At 37.4% G+C, this 17,407-nt stretch overlaps 1 protein-coding gene across 19 annotated transcripts in view; it reads left to right on the top strand.

Annotated features, from left to right (window-relative positions):
- The window catches only part of KIAA0319L (KIAA0319 like), a 131,271-nt gene that overhangs the window by 51,330 nt on the left and 62,534 nt on the right, over positions 1–17,407 (top strand). The gene's annotated exons all lie outside the window — the stretch shown is intronic.

Below are 17,407 nucleotides of genomic sequence, written 5' to 3'. Positions count from 1 at the left end.
TACATTTGGCATACATGAGCAATGAAGCTGATGCTTGTGGGTAGTGCTCATAGGCTGAGGAATGTTTATATAAAGCTGCTTGGTATCAGCTTTGTTGGTGCTGCCCAGATTTACAAAGGGTAATTTGACCCTAGAGATGTTTATTCTATGTAGGTCTGACCATTGTTTTGGTAAAAGCAGAAAGCTGCTTATTATCTGGTGTAAGCTGGTTCTTGGGTACAGGTAAGTGCAGTTGTGTGGCTATTAGTATCCACCAACCATTCTGCAGTGTTTTCTGCCAGATTGCAAAACAGTTGATTGATGTGGTTGCAGTCAAGTTCTCCTCCATCTCTCTCCTGTAAACACATTCTTTATGAGGTAGTTTCTTTTCTGGTCTGAATCAACCATGCTTGGTACCACAGATTAAGATCTGATCTGCTAAGCTATAGAGCAGGATGTAGCCATTAGCCAAGAGGTCTCTGGAGTGAATTCTCACCAGGCTGTATATGCCGGGGGAGATACCACCAGTAGAGGTTATTTTGCTTATTCTGTTTCTTTATTGTTAATCTCCTTGAGAAAATGATTAAAAGGAATGACTCACTCTCTGCTCAGTCTCTCTTGATTGCTGTGACTTATTTTTGTATTTGTTTTGTCTTAGTTGTCTCTATCAAGTTGAAGCCAGAGTGAGCTACTACATGCCAGGCACTGTGTGTACTAATTGTTGCACTGTGTCATTTTGTTTAATTTTCATAGCAATATTTCCAAGTAGGTATTATTAGCCCTGTTTTACCTACTGAGAAAACTGAGGCCCAGAGAGGTTAAACAGTTTGCCAGTATCATGCAGAACAGCTAGAATTGGAACTCAGATTTAATTTTAAGAAAAAACTTTTTAGTGCAATATTAGAGAACAAACCTTGATTTAATATGTCCGTAAACATTTATGGATATCTACTATCAATGTCAGGTACTTTTCTAAGCCTTAGCAATACAAAGGTGAATAAGAATAGTTCATGCCCTCAGGGAGTTTATAATCTAGTGGAGACTGATACATGAAGCTAGGTATTTACATTGGTGTATAATTATTGCATTAACATACTTATGTATACAATATAGTAATAACACAAAGAAGAAGTGATTCACTTGAGCAGGCAAGTGGTGTGGATATACAGGTAAGACTTCTCTGAGATGTTTAACATTTCTTGAAGGATGTGTAGGATTTTACTAGGGGGTGTTAATGGTGGTAAAAAACCATTCTGGATAGAGCTACAGTGTATGCAAAAGTTCAGTCATAGTCATTATGCATTTACTGTGTGCAAGGTACTATACTATACTGGGTACTGGGAATATTACAATAAATAAGATGATTATGATTTCTGCCCTAACAAAGCTTATACCCTAGCAAGGAATATTATATTTCTAATAATTAAATAATTATAATAATTATAAGCTTGATGTGGGTTACGACTGAGTAAATACAGAGTTCTGTGAAAACATCCAACAGGAACCCAATAGAAACTAAGGTGTCAGGTTAGGCCATTTTAAATAAAGCTAGTTTAAGCTGAGATTTAAAGTAGGAATTAGGAAAAGAAACAGGGAAGAAGAGTATTTCAGGAAGAGGAAATAACAATTTCAAATGTGTTAGGTGCCCTACAGCATGGCAAGCTCAAGAAATTGAGAGAGACTGGCCTTGCTGGGCCAGTGGAGAAGGAGAGCTGGTGGTGAAAGAGAAGTCTTGAGAGCTATGCAGAACCTCGAAGCCTTATTAAAATATTGCTCTTTATCTGAAGATCAGTGGGAAGTCATTAGGAAGTTTTAAGTAGGGAATGACATAATCAGATATGTGCCTATATGGTGAATAGACCGGAAAGGGCAAGAATATTCAGTTGACCCTTGAACAATGTGGGGGTTAGGGATGTCAACCCCTTGTGCAGTTGAAAATTTGCATAAGCTTCTGAATCCCCCAAAATGTAGCTACTAAAAGCCTACTGTTGACTGAAAGCCTTACCAATAAGATAAGCAGTCGATTAATACATATTGTGTATGTCATATTCATTATTCTTAAAGTTTAGGGAAAAGAAAATGTTATTAAGAAAATCATAAGGGGCTGGGCATGGCAGCTTATGCCTGTAATCTCAGCATTTTGGGAGGCCAAATGGATCACTTGAGGTCAGGAGTTTAAGACCAGACTGGCCAACGTGGTGAAACCCCATCTCTCCTAAAATTACAAAAATTAGCCAGGCGAGGTGGTGCACACCTGTAATACCAGCTACTCAGAAGGCTGAGGCATGAGAATCACTTGAACCCGGGAGGTGGAGGTTGCAGTGAACTGAGATTGTGCCACTGTACTGCAGCCTGGGTGACAAAACAAGACTCTGTCTCAAAAAAAAAAAAAAAAGAAAAGAAAAAAGAAAATCATAAGGGAAAATATATTTAATATTCATTAAGTGGAACTGGATCATTTTACAGCCATCTCATTGAGTAGGCTGAGGAAGAGGAGTAGTTGGTCTTGCTGTCTCCGATGGCAGAGGCAGGAGAAAATTATAAGTGGACCTGCACAGTTCAAGCCTGTATTGTTTAAGAGCCAACTGTATATGGCCTAGTAAAGCAGGCTCTTCAGCCAAGAGAACCACTGTACTAAGAAAGGAGAAAGATATGGGAAAAGGAATAAACAGTAAATAATCCCTGAGAGCTGTGCTTCTCAAACTTTAGCATGCATCAGACTCACTTGGAGGCCTTGTTAAAAATAAATTGGTCTTTGTTTTTTGTTCTGAGGAGCTGGAAATAAAAAAACATTGCTGGGTGCCAACTCCACAGTTTCTGACTCAGTAGGTCTGGAGTGGGTTCTGAGAATTTGCATTTCCAAAAAGTTCCTGGAGTGTGCCAATGCTGCTTACCAGGACCATGCTTTGAGAACCACTGCCTTATAGGGCAGGAGGGTTAGAATACTGAGCACAGAGTACAATATTAGTCTTAAGCAGGATACCTCCTTCACTGTGACAGAGAGAAAGGCTTGGGTAGGATACAGTTAAGAAGGTTTTATAGTTTGGGTAGAAGGAAATTATAGTTCTCATCTCATTTCGTTTTTCTTAAGTGTGATCATTTATGAAGAATAGAAATAGAGGTAAAGGTAGATGGAATTGGGTAATGGTCAGGAAAATCAGAAGTTTGGGGAGAGGGGTAAAGGTCTAAAATAGCCATTGTGAAGGATAGAAGATTGCAAACTAGGTAAGGAAATAGAAAGATTGCTGGGTAGCCTTGAAGATGGAGATCATGCATTTATAACACTGGTACTGATCTTTACAGTTGTGTGATTCTCCTCAGTAGCTCTCAGCAACTCTGTCAAGAAAAGCCTGATAATTTGATTCATCCAAGATAGGATCTTTGCCAGGTAGTTTGTACAGAAGGAAAATGAGGTATAGAAATTGAAGTTGTTGTAAAAAGAGTGGATGAGAGATAGTATGAGCAAGTATAAAAAGAGGAAAAGATAGGAAGGTGCTACAGAAGTAGACAAGTTTGGCATTTGGAGGTTACCATGATGGGAAACAGATGTAGGAGGAATGGGTAATTCTGAGTGCTGAAGGGATAGGAGGTGGTGGCCAGAGTATGGAATATTTGAATTTAAGATTTTGGAGGTAGAGAAGTTCTGATGACAGAATCTAGGATGAGCTGTAGAAGAGGGTTGCTGGGGTAGAGTGGAGAAGAAGTTTATTGGAGGCAAGGAGCTCAAAGACCATGTTAAATGAGTTACCCATGTGGACATTGAGGTAGTCTTTGATGGTGATGGTGATGATGATGATAGCAGCAATAACTAATGTTTACTGAGGGTTTACTGTATGTCAGGTACTATTCAGAACCCTTTATGTGCATTGACTCTTAATCTATACAATAATTATTACGAATTACTATTACTGTTCCTGTTTTATAAATGAGGAAACTCAGGAAAAGGAAGTTAAGAAACATGACCAAGGCAACACAGCTAGGTATATAGTAGAACCAAGACCTGAACCCAGGTAGCCTGATTCTGTTTGGACTCTCCGCTTAACTTTCTTACTGTTCAGGCAGGACTTGGGATGAGGAGGACTTTTGAAAGCCAAATGTCAAAATCATTGGTAAAATAGGAAGAGTGATGAGTAACTTGGGAGACAATAGCTGTGATGAGAGTTGAAGTGCAGTGCAGCAAGATGGCAAAGGAAAAGAGGTTTTTACTGGGAGGTAGAAGAATAATGGTTTGCAGAGGACATTTGGAAGGGGCAACAAAGAAAATAACTCCAGCATACTGTAGAATAATTATGGCCAGTGAAATTAGAAATGGATCAGTGAGGGTAGAAATATGGTAGATTTAGATCTGACAGTCTCCTGGAGGTTAGTGAAAATTCCATCTTGGGTCTTACAGAATTCAGGTGTATGTTGGAAGGAAGATCCTGAGGATGTGTTGGCTATAGAGAGTTGTTTCTTCTAGTTTACCATCAGTGGGCAGTGGCAAGAAATTGCTGCTAGTGAATAGGATTTTAAGACCTTTGTGGTCTAGTATGGAGAATGCATAGACATGACATGAGGAATATTGAATTTGAATTACAAACCCCAGGAGTGGGAGTGGGCTTTTGCCGCATGCAGTGTTGCATGGAGGCATTACATAGTTTGGCATTACATGTTGAGAACTACAAGTATTGCTAAAAAAAAAAAAAAAAAAAAGGGCAACGTGAAATCTTCAGATCCAGACAAGTTATGTTTGACCTTATATATCATGCTTAGGAGCTAGCTTCTTATCCTGAAGGCCATATATAGCTCTGGAAAGGTGGTAAGATTGCCTTGTGCATTTAGAATTGCCTTGGCATTTCTTTTGGGAGAGAACTTGGAGTTCAAACTTCTGCTTAATGCACTGGAGAAGGAAAGAGAAGTATGCACTGCAGATCTTATTCTAATTAGGGATGGCTGGCTAGCAGCACTAGTTTCTAGTTTGTGCTGTTTTCACTAAGATAGGTCAAGCAACTCTGCATCCAAAGTGGGGAGAAATTGTATCATAAATTGCTTTTGTCTTGCCTGAAATGCCTGCAGAGCTGCAAAGGCATTTGGATTGTCAGTCTGTTTTTCACTCTTTTGGAGACATACATACATTGAATTCAAAAGCAGATATTGTGGACCTTTTGCAATTCCAAAAGTGGAAAGGAATGTCATCAATTTATTCCCGTTTCTCAAAGAGAGAGAAGCCTGCCCTGCTTAATTTAAGTATTGCACCCTTTCTGTGCCATGAACCTCTGAATTGTTGGCAGGAGGAGCACAGAGGCTTGTTGACTGAGTCCTGGAACGTGTACAGTATAAACAGTTCAGCCAATTAATTGTGTACATTATAAGAACATGTACAGTATAAGCAGTTCTGACAATTAATTGCTGCCAATCCTGCTGTGTGCCAGAGAAAGAAGTGCTTTATTTGAGGGCAGGAAATGAAGGTCCACTTAGGTATCCCTGCATGTAAGGTTTGGCATTAGGAACGCTGAAGTGTTCTTCTCCTAACAGCATCATCTCCCTGTTTCCAGTCAATAATCACATACAGCATTTTAACTCTTTGCAAGCCAGTGACTGTCTGTGGAACAAATAAATGACTTAGAGGATAAATGAGCCAAGCACCCAGACAGCTCTCTGCTGCCTTCTTTCACTGAGAACTCGTTTGTCGGCTACACATAAGGCCTGAGCTTACCTCTTAAGAGGTGTGGGGTGTGGGCAGTGACAGAGGGATAACCTCATGTAACTGATGACAGGAACCTAAGCATTGCTGTTTCCCTTCATGTTTTATTGTTGTTGTTTTGGGTTTCTTTTTCAAATTTTTTTTTACTTGTTTGCTTGTTTTTCTTTTTTGTATTAGTTCTTGGATTACAACACCCTTTCCTTATTTTTTTCCTTCATAACTACCCATTTTCTCCTCTAATCTCCTAATAGTTCTGGTTCTTTAATCTACTTATCTAGTTTTTACTACGTACAGTGAGTTTGAAATTGTGTTTATCGGCTACTTTGTGAGCTAATTTATTTTCTTAGTTCATTCAGGCTGCTATAACAGAATACCACAAACTGGGTGGTTTATAAACAACAGCAATTTATTTCTCACTGTTTTGGAGGCTGGGAAATCCCAGCTGAAGGTGCTGGCAGATTTGGTGTCTGGTGAGGGGCCAGTCTGCATAGACACTGCATTCTAGCTATGTTCTCACATGGTGGAAGAGGAAGACAAGCTCTCTCTGGCCCATTTTCTAAGAGCACTAATCCCAATCACCAGGGCTCCAACCTCATGACCTAATTACCTTCCAAAAGCCTTACCTCCTAATACCATCACTTTGGGGGTTAGCTAGATTTCAGCCTATGAATTTTGGGGGAAGACAAACATTCAGTCTGTAGCATGTATAAAGCAAGAGCTGATGGGGATTTTGGTGTGGATCCCTTAACAAATCCTTACCAACTGGCAGAACTTGACCATCTCTTGTTAACACCATAGGTGTCATCCCTCTCTCTTTCCCCTTTAGTGGATGGTCTTAGTGTCTTTAAGGAGACTCTCAGAAGACTAACTTTTAATTCATTTCTATAAAGATAAACTGTGCCATATTCTCCAGTCTCAGCTTTAGTTGCTGAGAATTGGGATATGGTGTGTCATTAAACCCCACTGACTTTGCTACTGCAGGAAGACATTCCTTTCCATTGGTAGGATTTTTATTAGTGACAGTGGCAGGTTTTTGTTTTATTTCAATACCATTGTGTCTCAAAATGTATTGAAATTTGAATTTTTATAAATTGTTATTTAACATTAAGCAGACACTAGGATATAGCATGTGTCTTACCAAGGAGGACCCCTGTCTGGATTGTGTTAACGGACCAGTTAAGTGTGAACATCCTGTGGGTGGCCTTACAGACTCCTACTCAAAATGGAATAGTGATGGAAGGTTTTGTTTTGTTATCTTTAATTAATTGCTGAATCTGGCTTCCTTAATTTGGAGCGAGTAGCCTTAGAGTAGAAGTAAGGAGGAAGGGAGAAAGAAGAAGACAGAGAATTGGAGAGACAGAGAAAGAGAATGTGAATTGAAACTTTTCATCATTCTGAATAAGACTTCTTGAAGAAGAAACAGGTGTATACACCTGGGAAGTGATTATATGACATATGGTTTGTTCAGAATTGGCTTAATTTTTATGATTTCTATCCAATGCCAGAAAAAACTACTCAAGGAAATTCCACCCAACCCTTTATTATCCCCTAAAATTTTTTAGTATTATCTCATAGTTTCTGAAGTAAAATAATTTGTTCCCTGTTTCCTGTTCCTGTTTCCTTAAATATGTAGTACATATGTTTTTAAAAGAATGATAAGCTTTTTCTTTAAAACAAATTACTTTAATAAATGAAAATCTGTCTGCCTAACTTTAAAATAGTCACACTGTTCTTCTACTTCTGAGAATCTGTCTAAAGCAATAGTTTCTAAATAAAGAAAACTTTGCACACAATGGTAATGCTACTTATTTTATGAAAAAAATGAAAGCAGTCTGTCTAATGAGGGAAAAATGGACATTGTGCAACCGTTATAAATACGCTTTTGGGTGCATGAATGGCTCTTTTGTTACTCCTTTCTCCTTTCCACTCCACCCACATGGAATACTTGTTCTTCTGTGGGCGCCATACTTTTAGAAAGCAGCTTTTTTGAAGTATAATTGTCATATCATAAACTGTACATGCTTAAAGTGTACGATTTTGTTAGTTTATTTATATCTATCTCTATGTCTATAAAACCATCACCATAAAAAGATAATGAATATATGTATCAACTCCAAAATTTCTTCTGCCCCCTTGTAATCTGTCCCTCTCACTCTCTCCTCTAGGAAATTGACTTGCTTTTAGTCATTATAGATTTTTCTATAATTTTTGAATAAATTGAATCATACATTATATACACATTTCTTCTTAACATTATTTATGTATAATTTATATAACAGAACATTCCTTTTAAGTATATAATTCAGTGGTTTTAGTAAATGCATAGAGTTGTAAATCATTATTACAATCCAGTTTGATTATATTTCTTTTTTTCTATCTTTTTCTGCAGTACAGTTCCATAACATTTCTATCACCCCAAAAACTTCCTTTGTCCCTATTTATCCGAAAGTTCCTGTGTGTCTTCCCTATTCACACCCCAGCCCTAGGTATCCATTGATCTGCTGTTTCTTTACATTTGCATTTTCTAGACTTTGCGTTATGTGGAATCATGGGATATGTAGTCATTTGTGTTTAGCTTCTTTTACTTAGCATAATGTTTTTATGTCCATTCATGTTGTAACATATGCTAGTAGCTAGCTTTTTTTTTTTTTTTTTGGTGGGGGGGCGGGGATGGATCTCGCTCTGTTGCCCAGGCTGGAGTGAAGTGGTACAATCTCTGCTTGCTGCAACCTCCACCTTCCGGGTTTAAGTGATTCTTGTGCCTCAGCCTCCTAAGTAGCTAGGACTACAGGCACGTACCACCATGCCCAGCTAATTTTTGTATTTTTTAAAGTAGAGATGGGTTTTCACCACGTTGGCCAGACTGGTCTTGAATTCCTGACTTCAGGTGATCTGCCCACCTTGGCCTCCAAAAGTAGTGGGATTACAGATATGAGCTATCATGCCTTGCCCCTAGTAGCTGGCTTTTAAAAATTCCTAAGTAGTATTCCATTGTATAGATATATTATAATTTGTTATCCATTCACCTGTTAATGGATATTGGATTGCTTCCAGATTTTTATTATTACAGATTAAGATGCTAGGAACATTTGTGTACAACTTTTTGTATAGCATATATTTTAATTTCTCCTGGGTAACTACTTGGGAGTGGAATATCTGGGTTACACTGTATATTTTATTTTATTTTGAGACGAAGTCTTGCTTTGTCGCCCAGGCTGGAGTACAGTGGCACTATCTTGGCTCACTGCAACCTCTGCTTCCTTGGTTTAAGAAATTCTCCTGCCTCAGCCTCCCAAGTAGCTGGGATTACAGGTGCCTGCCACCATGCCCGGCTAAGTTTTGTATTTTTAGTAGAGATGGTTTCACTATGTTGGCCAGGCTGGTCTCAAACTCCTGATGTCAAGTGATCTACCCACTTTGGCCTCCCAAAGTTTTGGGAATACAAGCATGAGCCACCGTGCCCGGCCTATATTGTATGGGTATATTTAACTTTTCATCAAACTGCCCAAGTGTTTTCCAGAATGGTTGTACCATTTTACATTTCCATGAGTAATGTATCAAATTGCTCCACATTCTTTTCAGCGCTTGGTATGGTAAATCTTTTTAATTTTATACATTGTAATAGGTGTGTAATTGTATCTCATTGTGGTTTTGATTTGCATTTTCCTAGTGACTAATGATGTTGAATATTTTTTGTGTGCTTATTTGACATTCATGTTTCTTTTGTAAAGTGTTCGTATTTTTCCCTATTTTTAAAAAGTGGAAAAAAATATCTGGATGTGGTGGTGCACACTTGTAGTCCCAGTTATTCAGGAAGCTGAGACAGGAGAATCTGTTGAGCCTGGAAGGTTGAGGCTGCAATGAGCTGTGATCACACTACTACACTCTAGCCTGGGTGACAGAGCGAGACCCTATCAAAAAACAAAGTTATTTTCTCACATATATATTTTGTGCATACAAGCTCTTTCTCAGATATGTGATTTGCAAATACTATCTTCCAATCTGTAACTTACCTTTTCATTCTCTTAGCAGTGTCTTTCAAAGAGCAGATCTTAATTTCGATGAAGTCCGGTTTATTAATTTTTTCTTTTATGGATTGTGTTTTTGGTGTTGTATCTGAGAAAGATTTTCTCCTAAGTTTTCCTCTAAAAGCTTTATTTATTTATGAGACAGAGTCTCATCTGGACTGGAATGCAGTGGCATGATCTTGGCTCCCTGCAGCCTCCGCCTCCCAGGTTCAAGTGATTCTCCTGCCTCAGCCTCCTGAATAGCTGGACTACTGACATGCACCACCATGCCTGGCTATTCTTATATTTTTTACTAGAGACAGGGTTTTACCATGTTGGCCAGGTTGGTCGCAAACACTTGACCTCAGGTGATCGGCCTGTCTCGGCCTCCCAAAGTGCTGGGATTTACAAGTGTGAGCCACCGTGCCTGGCTGTAAAAGTTTCATAATTTTAGGTTTTACATTTAGGTCTAGGGTTATTTTGTAAATTGTGAGAGCTATGGAGAGCTTTCTCAGATACAACACCAAAAACACAATCCATAAAAGAAAAAATTAATAAATTTTTTGGCATATGACTATCTAGTTGTTTTAGGATCATATTTTTTCCATCCTTTCTACATTGAATTGCCATTTTACCTTTGTTGAAAATCAATTAAAAGTGTTTATAGTGTTTATGTGTCTACTTCTCTACACTGTTTGGTCCCATTTATCTATTTGCCTATATTGACATCAGTACCACACTGTCTTGATAACTGTAGCTTTCTTTTTTGAGACAGGGTCTCACTGTGGTTGCTCATACTAGAGTGCAGTGGTATAGTCTTGGCTCACTGCAGCCTTGACCTTCTGGGCTCAGGTGATTCTCCCACTTCATCCTCCCAAGTAGCTGAGATTATAGGCATGTACCAACATGCTGGCTAGTTTTTTGTTTGCTTGTTTGTTTTCTTTGTATTTTAGTGGAGATGGGGTTTGGTCACATTGCCCAGGCTACTCTCGAACTCCTGGACTCAAGCAATCCACTTACCTCAGCCTCCCAAGGTGCTGGGATTACAGGAGTGAGCCATCACGTCTGGCCTAACTCTAGCTTTTATGTTTAAATCAGATGATGTTTAGAACTTTGTTCTTGATCAAAATTGCTAATTTTAGGTTTCTTGCATGTCCATATGAATTTAGAATTATCTTATCAGTTTCTTAAGTCTTCTGGAATTTTTACTGGGATTATATTGGGATTATTGATCAATTTGGAGAAAATCGACAGCTTAATGATAATGTTGAGTTTTCTGACCCATTAGCACAGTGTATCTCTCCATTTAATTAAGTCATCTATATGAATAAGTTAAGTCACTGAGTTTTTCTCAGTGATGTGTTGTAGTTTTGGTGTACAGATCTTTTTGTTTGTTTGTTTGACATAGGGTCTTACTTTGTCACCTAGGCTGGAGTTGAATGGTGCAATCTTGGCTGTCTGCAGCCTCGATCTCCTGGGCTCAAGTGATCCTCCTGCCTTAGTCCCCCAACTAGCTGAGACTACAAGTGTGTGCTACCACATCTGGCTAATTTTTTTTTAGAGTTGTTGTTTTGCCATGTTGCCCAGGCTGGCCTCCAACTCCTGAGTTTAAGCACTCCACCTGCCTCGGCCTCCCAAAGTGCTAGGATTACGGATAAATCTGATGACAGATGTGCAAGATCTGTATGCCAGCTGGGCATCAGTGTACACATCTTGCACATCTTTTGTCAGATTTATCTGTAATTCTAAAAAAATCTAAAAATGTGCAAGATCTGTACACTGGCACCTGGCTAGTGTACAGATCTTGTACTTTTTAAATTTTTATTTTTTTGTACTTCCTCCTCCAATAGAGATCTTGCATGTCTTTTGTCAGATTTATCTGTATTACATTAAAAAAAATTTGGTGGGTACATAGTAGGTATATATATTTGTATATGTCTTATCTTTGATGCTACTATACTTGGTGTTTTTAAAAAATCCAATATCTGATTGTTTGCTGCTGGTATATAGAAATAGAGTTGCGTTTTGTATATTGGTCTTGTATTTGTAATCTTGCTAAACTTACTTATTCATTCTGGTAGTATTTTTTTATAGATTCCATAAGATTTTCTCTATATATAATCATGTTGTCTGTAAATAAAGACAGTTTTACTTCTTCTCCAGCCTGGGTGGCTTTTATTTATTTATTTATATATTTTTTTGCCGTATTGCCCTGGCTAGAACTTCTACTACAATGTTTTGTATATGATTTTTCTTTTTGTAGAGATGGGCCCTTGCTTTGTTGTCCAGGCTGGTGTGGAACACTTGGCTTCCTGCAGTCTTCCTACTTTAGCCTCCCAAAGTGTTGGGATTACAGGCGTGAGCCACCATGCTGGGCCTCCAATACAATATTGAATACAATACTGTAAGTGGTAAAAGTCTATATCTTAGCTGTAGGTTTTTTGAAAGCTACAGACTTGTAGCTACAGGTTTTTTGAAAGCTACAGACTTACAGTTTTTGAAAGCTACAGACTTAGAACTTTCAGACTTGAAAGTCAGCTGTAAGTCTGATGTTAGCTATAGATTTTTGAAGATACCGTTTATCAGGTGTAGGGAATTTCTTTCTATTCCAAGTTTGATATAAGTTTTTATCAGGAATAGTTGATGGATTTTGTCAAATGGTTTTTTTCCTATTGAGATGATCTTTTTTTTTGTTTTTAGTATGTTAATATGGTGAATAATATGATTGATTTCAAATGGTAAAACAACCTTACATTCCTGGAGTAAACTTTGCTTGGTCATGATATTATTTTCGTATATTTTTATATTTGATTTATCAGATTTTTGTTATGAATTTTTACATCTGTTTATTGGCTTGTAATTTTCTTTTCTTGTAATGTCTTTGTCTAGGTTTTTTTTTTTTTTTTTCTCCTTCCTAAAGTCTAGTTAATATCAGAATAATAATACTGGCCTCATAGAATGAGTTGAGAAGTTTTTCCTTTTCTTCAGTTTTCTGGAGGGTTTGTGTAGAATTGGTATTATTTTTCCTTAAATGTTAAATATAATTCTCTAGTGAACCATCTGTACTTGAAATTTTCTTTGTGCAAAGTTTTAAACTAGAAATTTAATTTTTGTGATAGATACATTGCTATGTATGCTGTCTCTTTCTTCTTGAGTGAGCTTTGGCAGATTGCCTCTTTCAAGGAATTTGCATTTCATCCCATTAGTCAAATTTATTCACATAAAGTTCATTATAGTCTCTTACTGTCCTTTTAACAACTATAGAACCTATAGTTATATCATCTCTCTCATTCCTGATACTAGTAATTTGTGTCTTCTTGTCTCTTACTCTGGCTCTGGCTCTTCCTTTCTCATTTCTCCTTATTAGACTGGTTAGTGTTTCTCAAAGAACCATATTTGGTTTTATTCATTTTTATTATTGTTTTTCTGTTTTCTATTTTACTGATTTCTGCACTAATCCTTTTTTTTTTTTTTTTTTTTTTAAGCAGAGTCTTGCTTGCTCTTTTCCCTAGGCTGGAGTGCAGTGGCACAATCTCCACTCACTACAACCTCTGCCTCTTAGGTTCAAGTCATTCTTGTGCCTCAGCCTCCTGAGTAGCTGGGACTACAGACATGCACCACCACACCCAACTAATTTTTGTATTTTTAGTAGCGATGGGGGTTTTGCCATGTTGGGCAGGCTGGTCTCAAACTCCTGGCCCAAGTGATCCGCCCACCTCAGCCTCTCAAAGTGCTGGGATTACAGATGTGAGCCACCATGGCTGGTTGATTTCTGCACTAAACCTTATTATTGTATTTCTTTGGCTTAATTTGGATTTTATTTGCTCTTTTTAGTTTCTTAGAATGTAAGTTTATTTTAGAATTTAATTTGAAGTCATCATTTTGAGACTAATGTAGACATTTTAGTGCTGTACATTTTCCTCTATTGCTTTAGCTGTATCACACAAATTGATATTTTGTGTTACAGTTTTATTCAGTTCAAAATACTTTTTAATTTCCATTTTGACTACTCCTTTGACCCTTGGGTTATTTAGAAGTGTGTTATGTGGTTTCCAAATATTTGGAAGAATTTTCTACATATTGTTTTATTATTCATTGGTAATTTAATCCCATTGTAGCCAGAGAACATTGTATGACTTGAATCCTTTTGAATTTATTGGCACCGGTTTTATGGCTCAGAATATCGTCTATCCTGGTAAATGTCCCCTGTGCACTTGGATATGTATTCTGTTGTTGGGTGAGTATAATCAGTTAGGTCAAATTTGTTAATGTTATTCAATTCTTCAATATTCTTACTTATTTTCTGTCTCCTTCTTCCATCAGCTATTTAGAGAGTGGTGATAAAATATCACAATTATAGATATGTCGGTTTCTCCTCATTATTTGATCAACTTTTGCTTTATGTATTTTGAAGTTTATTATTAGATGCCTAAATGTTTAGGATTGTTATTTCTCTTCATGAATTGACTCCTTTGTCATTATGATACAATCCTCTCTATCTTTGGTAACATTGTTTTCTCTGAAATCCATTTTGTCTTATATTAATATAGCCACTTAAGCTACTTTTGATTAATGTTAACATAATGTATCTTCTTCCATCCTTTAACTTTTACTCTATTTGTGTCTTTACATTTAAAGTCAGTTTCTAATAGGCTCCATATAGATGGATTGCTTTTTATCCAGTCTGACAATCTCTGCTGATTAATTGGAATTAGACCAATTACATTTAATGTGATTATTATTATTGCTATTATTTTGAGAGAGAGCCTCACTCTGTCACCCAGGCTGGAGTGCAGTGGCGCAATCATGGCTCACTGCAACCTTGACCTCCCAGGCTCAAGTGATCCTTCCACCTCTGCCTCTTGAGTAGCTGGGACTACATGAGTGTGCTACTATGCCCAGCTAATTTTTAAATTTTTTGTAAAGACAAGCTCTCACAATGTTTCCCAGGCTGGTCTCAAACTCTTGGGCTCAAGTGATCTTCCCACTTCAGCTTCCCAAAGAGCTGGGATTACAAGTTTGAGCCACCATGGCTGGCATAAGGGCCATCATTCTGCCTACCACAGCTAATAAGCCAACAAAGAAGGTAAAATTGAATGTGAAAAATAATTAATTCAGACAAGACCGTGCGTGTTCAGAGTAATATGGCCATGGACTGAAAAGTAATTAATTCAAAGGAAGGCATAAACAGAGGAAAAATGGACAAAGAACAAATTGGATAGAGAGCAAATACTAAGTTGGTAGACTTGAACCCAGTCACATAAATAATCACATTAGGTTGGGCTCAGTATCTCACATCTATAATTCCAGCACTTTAGGAGGCCAAGGTTGGGGGATCACTTGAGTCCAGGAGTTTGAGACAAGTCTGGGCAACATAGTGAGACCCCCATCTCTACAAAAAATTTTTTTAAAAAATTAGGTAAGTGCGGTGTGATGGCATGTTCCTGTGGTCTTAGCTACTCAGGAGCTGAGGCAGGAATCTCATTTGAGCCTGCAGTGAGCCATGATTGCACTCACTGGGCAACAGTGAGACCCTGTCTCAAAAACAAAAAACAAACAGAATAATGGCCCCTAGAGATGTCTGTTATAATCTCAGGAACCTGTGAATCTGTTAAATTACATGGCAAAAAGGAATTAAGGTTTAAGATGGAATCAAGGTTGCTAATAAGCTGACCTCAAAATAGGAAGATTATCCTGCATTTTTCCCGGTAGACCCAATGTAAACACAAAGGTCCTTAAAGTAGAAGAAGAAGATGTCATTATGGAAGAAAGACACAGAGACATGAAACATTGCTTGCTCTACGGGTAAGGGAGGGGACCATGAGCCAAGGAAGGTGGGTGGCCCCTAAAAACTAAAAAGTACAAGGAAACAAGTTGTTCCTTAAAGCATCTAGAAGGGAACACAGGCCTGTCAACCCCTTGATTTTAGCTCTGTGACATCTGTGTTGGATTCCTATTCTACAAAAGTATAGGATAATACATTTGTGTTTTTAAGCCACTAAGTTTGTAGTAATTTGTTTAAACAGCGATAAAAATTTAATACAACTGTAATTCTTTGCTGTGTAGTTCTAGTGGTTACTATTGAGTTTATAGTTTACATCTTTAACCTATCAATAACTACCTTAAATTATATTATTTCAACCTTCATCTTTGAAAAATATTTTCACTATTTAAATAAATCTAAGTTGACAGGTTTTTTTTTTTTTTGCTTTCAGTACTTTGAAGATATTATGTCAATGTCTTCTAGCTTGCATTATTTCATTTGAGATATCTGCTGTAGTTTTTCTCTTTGTTCCTTCATATATGATGTTTCTTTTTTCTCTGGCTGCTTATACAATTTTTTCTTTATCACTATTTTAAGCAATTTGATTATGTTCTATGGTATAATTTTATGTTTCATGTGCTTGGAGCTTGTTGAACTTCTTTAATCTGGATTAGAATGTGAGTTTATAGTTTTCGTCAAGTTTGGAAAATTATTAATGATTATTAAAATATTTTACTGTCCCTCTCCCTGTGGGAACTCTAATTACAAGCATATTTGTCCATTTGAATTTATTTCACAGTTTGCTGATGCCCCTTTCATTTATTTTCAGTCTTTTTTCCTCTCTGTATTTCACTTTAAATATTTCTATTGAAATTCTTTGGAATTTACTAATCTTCTCTTCTGCATTGTTTAATCTGCCATTAAATTCCTACACTGTTGCATTAGTGTATTCTCACATTGCTGTAAAGAACTATGAGAGACTGAGTAATTTATGAAGAAAAAAGAGGTTTAACTGACTCACAGTTTTGCAGGCTGCACAGGCAGCGTGGCTGGGAAGCCTCAGGAAACATAGTCCTGGTGGAAGGCGAAGGGGAAGCAGGCACAGTCTTCACATGGTGGAGGAGAGAGAGAGAGTCAAGGCGGAAGTGCCACACACTTTTAAACCATCGGTCTCATGAGAATTCACTCACTATCGTGAGAACAGCAAGAGTAAATCCACCCTCATGATCCAATCACCTCCTGCTACATCCCTCCTGCAATATTGGGAACTACAATTTAACATGAGATTTAAGTGGGGACACAGAGCCAAAACATGTCAAGTATAGTTTCTTTAATATCAAACATTGTAGTATTTATCTTAAAAGTTTGACATGAGGTCTTTTTTATGTCTTATGTCTCTACTTAATATGTTCAATCTTTCCTATAACTTCTTAAACATAGAAATATAATCACGATACTTATTTTAATATCCCTATCTATCAGTTCTGTCCTCTTTGTTATTTCTGGATCAGTTTTAATTGATTTACATATTTTTTTCTCATTACGGGATTTATTTTCCTGCTTCTTTGTATGTCTGCTTATTTCTGATTAAGTACCAGGACATTACAAATTTTACCTACTGGGGTGTTGGATATTTTTGTATCACTGTAGGTATTCTTCAGCTTTGTCTGGGCTATGGTTAAATTATTGCACACATTGATACTTTTGAGTCTTAGTCATGTGAGTCCAGGGCTGCATTTAGTCTAGGGTTAATTTTTTAACCCTACGAAAGCAAGACTTTTATTAGTACTTTAACTGATGTCCTGTGAATAAGTTTTCCATTCTGGCTTTTTGGAATAGGTGCTATTTCTTACCCATCTGAACCTGAGTACTTTTCTCTGTAATCCGGATACTACAGGGCAACATGGCAAAGCTCCAACTCTGCAAAAAATAGAAAAAGCTAGTGTGGGGCTCAGGTGGGATGATTGCTTGAGC

Source organism: Callithrix jacchus, chromosome 7 (assembly GCF_049354715.1).
Source record: "Callithrix jacchus isolate 240 chromosome 7, calJac240_pri, whole genome shotgun sequence".
Taxonomy (NCBI): domain Eukaryota; kingdom Metazoa; phylum Chordata; class Mammalia; order Primates; family Cebidae; genus Callithrix; species Callithrix jacchus.
This window is presented reverse-complemented; position numbering and strand designations above follow the sequence as displayed.